Genomic DNA, 8655 nt, shown 5'->3' with positions numbered 1-8655 from the left:
AAGATATGGCTTAATGTTATGGGGAAGTGCCTTAATATAATTTGGCTTTGCTGTCTAATTACTGTTAGAAGGAATGACTTGACCTGAATTGACATGTCTCAGAAGGAAACATACACGTGGCTGACAGGTATGTGAAGAAATGTCCAAGATCACTAATCATCAGGGAAATGCAAATTAAAGCCACAATGAGATAATAATACCTGACACCTGTTGAATGGCTGTTATCAAAAAGATGAAAGAAGTGTTGGCAAGGAGATGCAGAAAAGGAGACCCTTGCACACTGTTGGTGGGAATGTGAAGTAGCACAGCCATTATGGAAAACAGTAGAGGTTCCTCAAAAGGTGAAAATAGAATTACCTATAGCATCTAGCAATCCCACTGCTAAATATATATTAATATCTGAAAAAAATGAGTATGTTGAAGAGAGAATCTGCACTCCCATGTTCATTGCAGCAGCATTCACAGTAGCCAAGATATGGAATCAACGTAAGTGTCTATCAGCAAATGAATGGATAAAGAAAAGGTGGTCTGTGTACACAGTGGAATATTATTCAGCCATAAAAAATTAAATCCTGTTACTTATGACAACATGGATGGAACTGATGGACGTTATGTTAAGTGAAATATGCCAGGCACAGAAAGACAAATACTTCATGATCTTGCTTATATGTGGAATCTAAAAAAGTTGAGCTCATAGAACCAGGAGTAGAATGATGGTTACCAGGGGCTGGTTGAGGGTGTGGGGGTGGGAGATGCTGGCCAAAGGATACAAAATTTCAGTTAGGAGAAATAAATTCAAGAAATCTATTGTACAATATGATTTCTGTAGCTAATAACAGCGTATCCTTGGAAATCAGAGTAGATTTTGTGTTCTCACCACAGAAACTGATGAGTATGTGATGTTAATTCCCTCAATTTGGTCATTCTGCAATGTATCCATCTTTCAAAACAAATCCACAGTACCATGTATATATAATGTATAATGATATGTATAATTATATATGACACAGTACCATATTAGATATATATAAATTTTTGTCAGTTTTTGAAAAAATAGGCCAGGTGCAGTGGCTCACACCTATAATCCCAGCACTTGGGAGGCCAAGGTGGAAGGATCACTTGAGCCCAGGAGTTCAAGACCAGCCTAACATGGCAAGACCCCAACACTACAAAAAATAAAAAATTAACTGGTCATGGTGGCATGCACCTGTGGTCCCAGCTACATAGCTACATGGAGACTGAGGTGGGATGATAACTTGAGCCCAGGAAGTTGAGGCTGCTGTGAGCTGTGCTCATGTCACTACACTCCAGCCTGGGCAACAGAGCAAGACCCTGTCTCACAAAATGAGTACATTTCAAAAGAATGACATACTATTTTGACTTAAACCATTACAAAAGTAATAGGGTAAAATCGTAAGTTTAGATTTTTTTTTTGAGATGGAGTCTCGCTCTGTCGCTCAGCCTGGAGTGCAGTGGTGCGATCTCCGCTCACTGCAACCTCCGCCTCCCGGGTTCACGCCATTCTTCTGCCTCAGCCTCCCGAGCAGCTGGGACTACAGGCACCCGCCACCACGCCCAGCTAGTTTTTTTGTATTTTTAGTAGAGACGGGGTTTCACCATGTTAGCCAGGATGGTCTCAATCTCCTGACCTTGTGATCTGCCCGCCTCAGCCTCCCAAAGTGCTGGGATTACAGGCGTGAGCCACCGTGCCCGGCCAAGTTTAGATTTTTGATGTAGATCCTGCCTTCTTACAGAAATAGTCTAATGACTTGAAACCAAAATTCCAGAGCTACATAAACCATTTCACTCAATAAATATGTATTGAGTACTTTTTTTTTTTTTTTTTTCCTGAGGTGAAGTCTTGCTCTGACACCCAGGCTGGAGTGCAATGGCTGTTCACAGGTGTGATCATAGCATACTGCAGCTTCAAAATCCTGGCATCAAGCGATCCTCCTACCTCAGTCTCCTGAGTAGCTTGGACTACAGGCACAAACCACACAGTACCTGGCCATATTGAACACTTTTAATATGTCTACTGTCATTAGAATAAGAACAGCAATTCTTTCCCTTATTTTCATGACCTTGATATTTTTTAAAGATCATGCACCAGCGATTTTGTAGAATAACCCTTGATTAGGATTTGATGTCTTCTCATTATTAAATTCAGGTTATGCATCTGTGTAGCAGAAATATCACAGAGGTTGTATCATCACATCAGACGGTACCCAATTTCAATTTGTTTCATGGCTTATGTTCACTTTGATCACTTGATTAAGGTGGTGTATCCCAGAATTCATAGTATTTTTGGGGTGGTACTTTTGAGATTATGTAAATATTATGCTCCTCAAACTTTCAGGTCATTTAGTTTTCAGTATGAGCTCAGTTTCCTGATTCAGTGGTTCTCAAACTTGAGTGTGCTTCAGAATCTTTTGGAGGGCTTGTTAAAACAAAGACTGCCAGGTCCCATCTCTAGAGTTCCTGATTCTGTAGGTATGGAGTGAGACCTGAGAATGTGCATTTTGAACAAGTTTCCAAGTGGTACTGTTAGTGCTGCTGGTCCAGGGACCACATTTTATTACTTGTTATTGTCATTATTTTGATGCTCAGACTGTCTCTAATTTGGTCAGTGGCCAACTGGCTTCTGTGGCCTATTGACAAATCTTCATTATTTGAACGCTTCTTTACTTTTCTGCTACAGCAAGATGTTCCAGGCTCATCTTGTACTTTCCCTGCCCCAACCCTGGAATTGGCCATTTCTTCAAGGATCCCTGGTTTCTTTTAGTGCTAAGTGGTACTTAGAAGCCAAGATCTAAGCAGCAGGTGTGCTCATTGCCTTGGGAAAAGTACCACTCCCAGGCCTTTTCAGGGGATAAATTTAGAGAACATTAGTATATACATACCTACATGTTCCTATTTAAACTTCTATATCTATTGAAATCCATGACATCATACAGATGCCTCCATTTCTAACAATACTGTAGGGCTTCTTTCTTGACATTGAGGAACTGGATCTCACCAGCTTTAAGATATTTAAATTATTTGATCAATTTCCCTGTATGTAACCAATCTCTCATCACCACTGCTGCCCCTCTCCCACATGGACATCCTCTTTGCACTCTTAAGGCTCTGACACTTCACACCTGGTTGCCCCTATCATAGATGCCCCCTTTATCCTATTTGAGCTCCAACACCCTCTGCTGGCTTGCCCACACTGCCATGGACATCTTTCTCTCTAGTACTGCATTCTAGGCTGCCCTCACAGATGGATGCTCTCCACACCTCACTTGGGCTCCAGCACTCAACACTGGACCTCCTCTGTGGCATGGGGATGCTCTCCTCACCCTGCCTGGCTCTGACCCACCACTCTGGGCTACCTACATGTGAGCACATTTTATGCGTTTGACTCTGATTCCCCTCGCTGTTGTCGCCACACATCTGAGTGCCCTCCTTACCTGCATGAGCACGCTTAGGCCCCAGGCCCTGAGCCTTTCCTCTGTTCGATCTAAGACTGTGCACCAAGCTGCCCACGTGAGGAGGGTCCTCCCCATTTCCGTTTGCTGATGCTCAACCGCATGTCAAGGCTTGGCTCCCCCCATGCAAGACAACCTGGAACTCTCTTTGGGCTCTGACTCTAACGCTGGCTGCCACCTCCAATGCCCCCACCACCTCTATACCGTCAAACATTCGCTGATTCTCCTCAGCCAGCCTCTGGCCTGACCCCACACCAGCTTGCTTCCCCACATAGGTCCTCGCCTTTCGCTGCTGGCCCAACCTAAAACAGCTTTTGAGCGGCTGGTTGATTCAAGACAGGAGAAGGAAGGGTGTGGATTGGGCCCCCCAAAAAAAATTATGATCATTAATAGCTCTTAGGAGAAGAGAGAAGGAAAGAGAAAAAAAGAGAGGGGGAGAAAAAATGTTCTTTTAAAACCTGGAAGGAGAAAGGGAAAGAATAAAAGTATGTGTGAGTGATGTGTGGTTGTGTGGCTACTATATATATATATTGTAATTATATATAATATATAACTTATATATTATGATATATTTGTTTTTTTTTTGTTTTTTTTGGACGAGTTTCACTTTGTTGCCCCAGGCTGGGAGTGCAATGGCAGCAATCTCAGCTCACCAACAACCTCACCTTCCGGGTAAGCTGGGAATTACAGGCATGCACCACCAATTGCCAGGCTAATTTTGATTTACTCTCTTAGTAGGAGGAATGGGGTTTCTGCAATGTTGGTCAGGGTGGTCTCAAACATCCGCACTCAGGGTGATCCCCACGCCTTGACCTCCCAAAAGGTGCTAGGATATTTGAGGCGTTGACGGCACCGCGCCCAGACAGGAGAATGTGTTTTTTCAAAACAAACTACCGGGCGGTGGGGACGAAGGGCAGAGATATCTTTTTAAAAACAAAACTCACCTGGCACGCATAACAAATGCGACAGATAAACACCAGAGCTCTCAAGCTGTTCTGCCTGAGAAAGGATTGGGAAACCAAGAGGAGAAGAAGAAAGGAAGAAAAATTAATATATAGATATATCATTAATTATAACAATATTTAATATATATATACATATATAACAAATATTGTAATTATAATACAATAGTATATATAAATTATGTTTTAAAATAGTATACAACTATTTAATTATATAAATATATTACTAAATATAGTAAAATCTCAAATTATATGTAATTTAATTATATATTTATTTGCATACGGAGTATAGTACGTATAATACAAATATGTATATGAAAAAACAAATTACTGTATATACTGTTATAATAAAATATATAAATTGTGATATATTTTTATTATATATAATAATATAATAGTAATATATGATTATAGGCCAAGGTGCAGTGGCCCTCAAGCCTGTAGATCCCAGCACTTTTGGGAGCCGAGACGGGCGGATCACGGAGGTTCAAGGAGTTCGGACCATCCTTGGCTAACAGCGGTGAAACCCCGTCTCTACTAAAAAAAATACAAACAAGCCAGGCGGAGGTGGCTTGGCGCTTGTAAGTCCCAGCTACTCGGGAGGCTGAGGCAGGAGAATTGGTTGTAAAAAACCCGGGAGGCGGAGCTTGCAGTGAGCTGAGACGCCACTGCGACTCCAGGGCTCCGGATCGCGACGGAGCGAGACACTCCGTCCCAAAAAAAGAAAAAAAAAAAAAAAAAATGATTAATTAGTATATATATATATACTATATGTTATAATATAGAATACATAATATGTACATGTATTATATAATTATATATATTAACATTTGTTTATTATATATTAATATATAATGATATGCGGCCAGGCGCGCGGGGTGGCCTCAAGCTTAATCCCAGCACTTTGGAGGGCTGAGACGGCGGATTCACGAGAGGTCAGGAGATTGGAGACCATCCTGGCTAAATCCTGGTGAAACCCCGTCTCTTACTAAAAAATACAAAAAAAACTAGCCAGCGAGGTGGCGGTCCGCCCTGTGGAAGTCGCCGCTACTTGGAGGCTAGGCAGGTGAATGGCAGATGAAACCTGGGAAGGCGGGGCTTGCAGTGATCTGATGATCCAGCCGCTGCCCACTTCCAGCCTGCGGCGGACAGGAGTGAGACTCCATTCTCAAAAAAAATAATAATTAATAATATATGAGTAATATAATTATACATAATCTATATATCATTGTAGATTTAATGATATAATATATATATATATCTTTTGAGGTGGAGTCTTGCTTCTGTTGCCCAGTCATGGAGTGGCAGTGTTTGTTGCAATCTCAGTCACTGCAACCTCTTGCCTCCCAGGTCAAGCGGAATTCTCCTTGCCTCAGCTCCAAGTAGCTGGGATTGCAGGATGCCCACACCAAGCGCCCGGCTATGTTTCGGTATTTTTTAGCAGAAGCGAGTTTCACCATCTTTGGCCAGGCTGGTTCTTGAACTCCGCCTCCAGTGATCCGCACACCATCGCGCGGCTCCCCATAAGTTGCTGGCATTACAGGTGTGAGTCACCCACACCGGCCAGGAGAATTATTTTTAAAAAACCAATTTCACCTTGGGAGGAGTGGAGGGAAGGAAGAAGGGAGGAAGGGAAGAGACCGCAAAAAGGAAAGGAGCGAGATTTTTTTTTTTTTTTTTTTGGAGGCAGAGTCCACTCTGTCTCCCCAGGCTGGAGTGCAGTGGTGCGATCTCGGGGCTCAACTGCAACCTCTGCCCCCAGGGTTCAAGACGTATTCCATGCCTCATGCTCTGCCACCAAATAGCTGGGATGACAGGTGTCTGCCACCACACCTGGCTAATTTTTGTATTTTTTTAGACATAAAGTAGGCTGGAAGGAGGAGACTTAGGATCTTGAGGTAGATGAGGAATTCATGAATGGAATTTATTGGATTTTTAAGAGAGTTTTAGTGAAATGAATCAAAAGTCAGGTACATAACTCTCCAGAAATTATTTGAAAATTAATTTTTGTGATGTGAAAAAAAGTAGCCACTATTGTATACAATTCTATATTTGTGTTTGGGCCAGCATGGGAAATCATGGCATATTTCAAAAAAATAAAATCTGTAAATAAAAATTTTGTTATCCATATGTTAAAGTACAAAGGAAATACTGCTAGTTAAATTAAAATAATTATACTGGCTGGATGTGGTGGCTCATGCCTGTAATCCCAGCACTTTGGGAGGATGAGGCAGACAGACTGCTTAAGCCCAGGAGTTCGAGACCAGTCTGGGCAACATGGTGAAACCCCGTCCCTACAAAAAATACAGAAATTAGCCAGTTGTGGTGGCGTGCCTGTAGTCCCAGCTGCTTGGGAGGCTGAGGTAGGAGGATCGCTTAAGCCCAGGAGGTTGAGGATGCAGTGAGCCAAGATTATGCCACTGCATTCCAGCCTGGGCAGCAGATTGAGACCCTGTCTCGAAAACATAGTGATAATAATTATACAGAATACAGTGTCATTGAAGCATAGAAAAAACCAGCAAACTTAGGGAGAATTAGTTTAAAAGAGGTTACATTTGAAAAATTTGTTTTTTTGAAAACCAGTTTACTTTTAACTTGGTATAATAAAGGATATGGTTGTTTTTGAGGTGTAACGACTCCAAATTTCAAAGACTTCTATCTTTTAAAAGCATTTCTGGGGATAACTTAAGTTTTAAAATATTTTATTACAAGAAAATGTCTCCAAGAATCTGGGGGATATCTTAACATCTAAATCTCTGAGCATAGACACTGAGGCCTATGCTAATAGAGGTCAAGGTTTTTCTTGTTCCTTTGTGTGAATAGAACTGTGAAAAGCATGCCTCATGTGTGAACATAAATGACTTAGAAAGTTTTTACTGATTATCTGAAGTGTATATTTCATAATAGGGAAGTGTCAATGGTAACATCATAAAGTTTACAATGATAATTTAATATTTTACATCCAGTGATTTAGAAATAGCTTCTGTGATTTGGAATATTTTAGTATTAGGTTTGTGCAAAAGCAATTTCCATTACTTTTAATGGCAAAAATTGCATTTACTTTTGCATCAACCGAATACTAGCTTTTAAGGTCTTCAAAGCAGAAAGAATCAATGGCAAAATGTTAAAAGCAGCTTTCACTTGGCTAAGATGCCAAATTAACTTTAACCAGAGCAAGCTGTAGAGTCTAGGCTAAATGGTAGATTAATATAATTCCTTATTTTCACCAGGAGCTTCTCTTCTATGTAATGTGTACAACTATTATCTATGGTCATGATATATATGTGTATGTTATAACTGAATTAAATTCACTTCTATTTGTGAAGTTTTAATTTTGTGCAGAGTAACTGAGGTTTCATTGAATTACCTCAGTTTAGAAAGCATGAGATGCTAGGAATATGATATTTGGGTTACTTGTAAAGTAGAAAAGGAAGTTAAAAGCATTTTTTAATGTGGATTTTCCTATGGTGGATAAGGGAAAATTTGTATTTTATCAACAAAAAGCTCCATAAAAGTAGTTGTGATTATTGTCATGAATATGTTGTCTGTTTTCTGGCTATAGACACTTATTTTGGTTATAGTAATCATTGTAAAGATGTTATTTTAAAATTTGACTAAATGTTTATACCTAAGATAGAAAACTTTCTTGAAATGTTTAGAGGTAATATGTGTTTGCAAAAGTGAATGAGGAAAAATGTCTGAAGTTGCTTTTTTTTTGTTTTGAGACGGGGTCTCACTCTGTTGCCCAGGCTGGATGCAGTGGCATGATCTTGGCTCACTGCAGCCTCTACCTCCTGGGCTCAAGCGATCCTCCACCTCTGCCTCCCCGGTAGCTGGGACCACAGGCACGTGCCACCACGCCCCGCTTTTTTAATTTCGTATTTGTAGAGACAGGGTTTCACCATGTTGCCAAGGCTGAATTGCATCTTTAAACTCATACTTTGGTTTTTGTGATGTTATACCTGAATCCAATTTTGCACAGTATTTTCCTTCACTGTACACCTAGGTTTCAAGTGAATTGGAATTATTGTTGCCCCTGAATATGCTCTGAAGTGTTCTCACCTCTGTTTCCTGCTCACACTGTTCTTCTCATGGCAGTGCCACTGCTTATGCAACCCTTGTGTATTTAGCCCATTTTCTCCCTCCTCAGACACTACCTCCTTGAAGCTGTCCTTCCTCCTTCAGAGCTGAAATAATCCCTCTGACAATGTGTTCTGCCTTAC

The sequence above is a fragment of the Rhinopithecus bieti genome, unplaced genomic scaffold (genome assembly GCF_001698545.2).
Source record: "Rhinopithecus bieti isolate Rb0 unplaced genomic scaffold, ASM169854v2 scaffold_15676, whole genome shotgun sequence".
Taxonomy (NCBI): Eukaryota; Metazoa; Chordata; class Mammalia; order Primates; family Cercopithecidae; genus Rhinopithecus; species Rhinopithecus bieti.
This window is presented reverse-complemented; position numbering follows the sequence as displayed.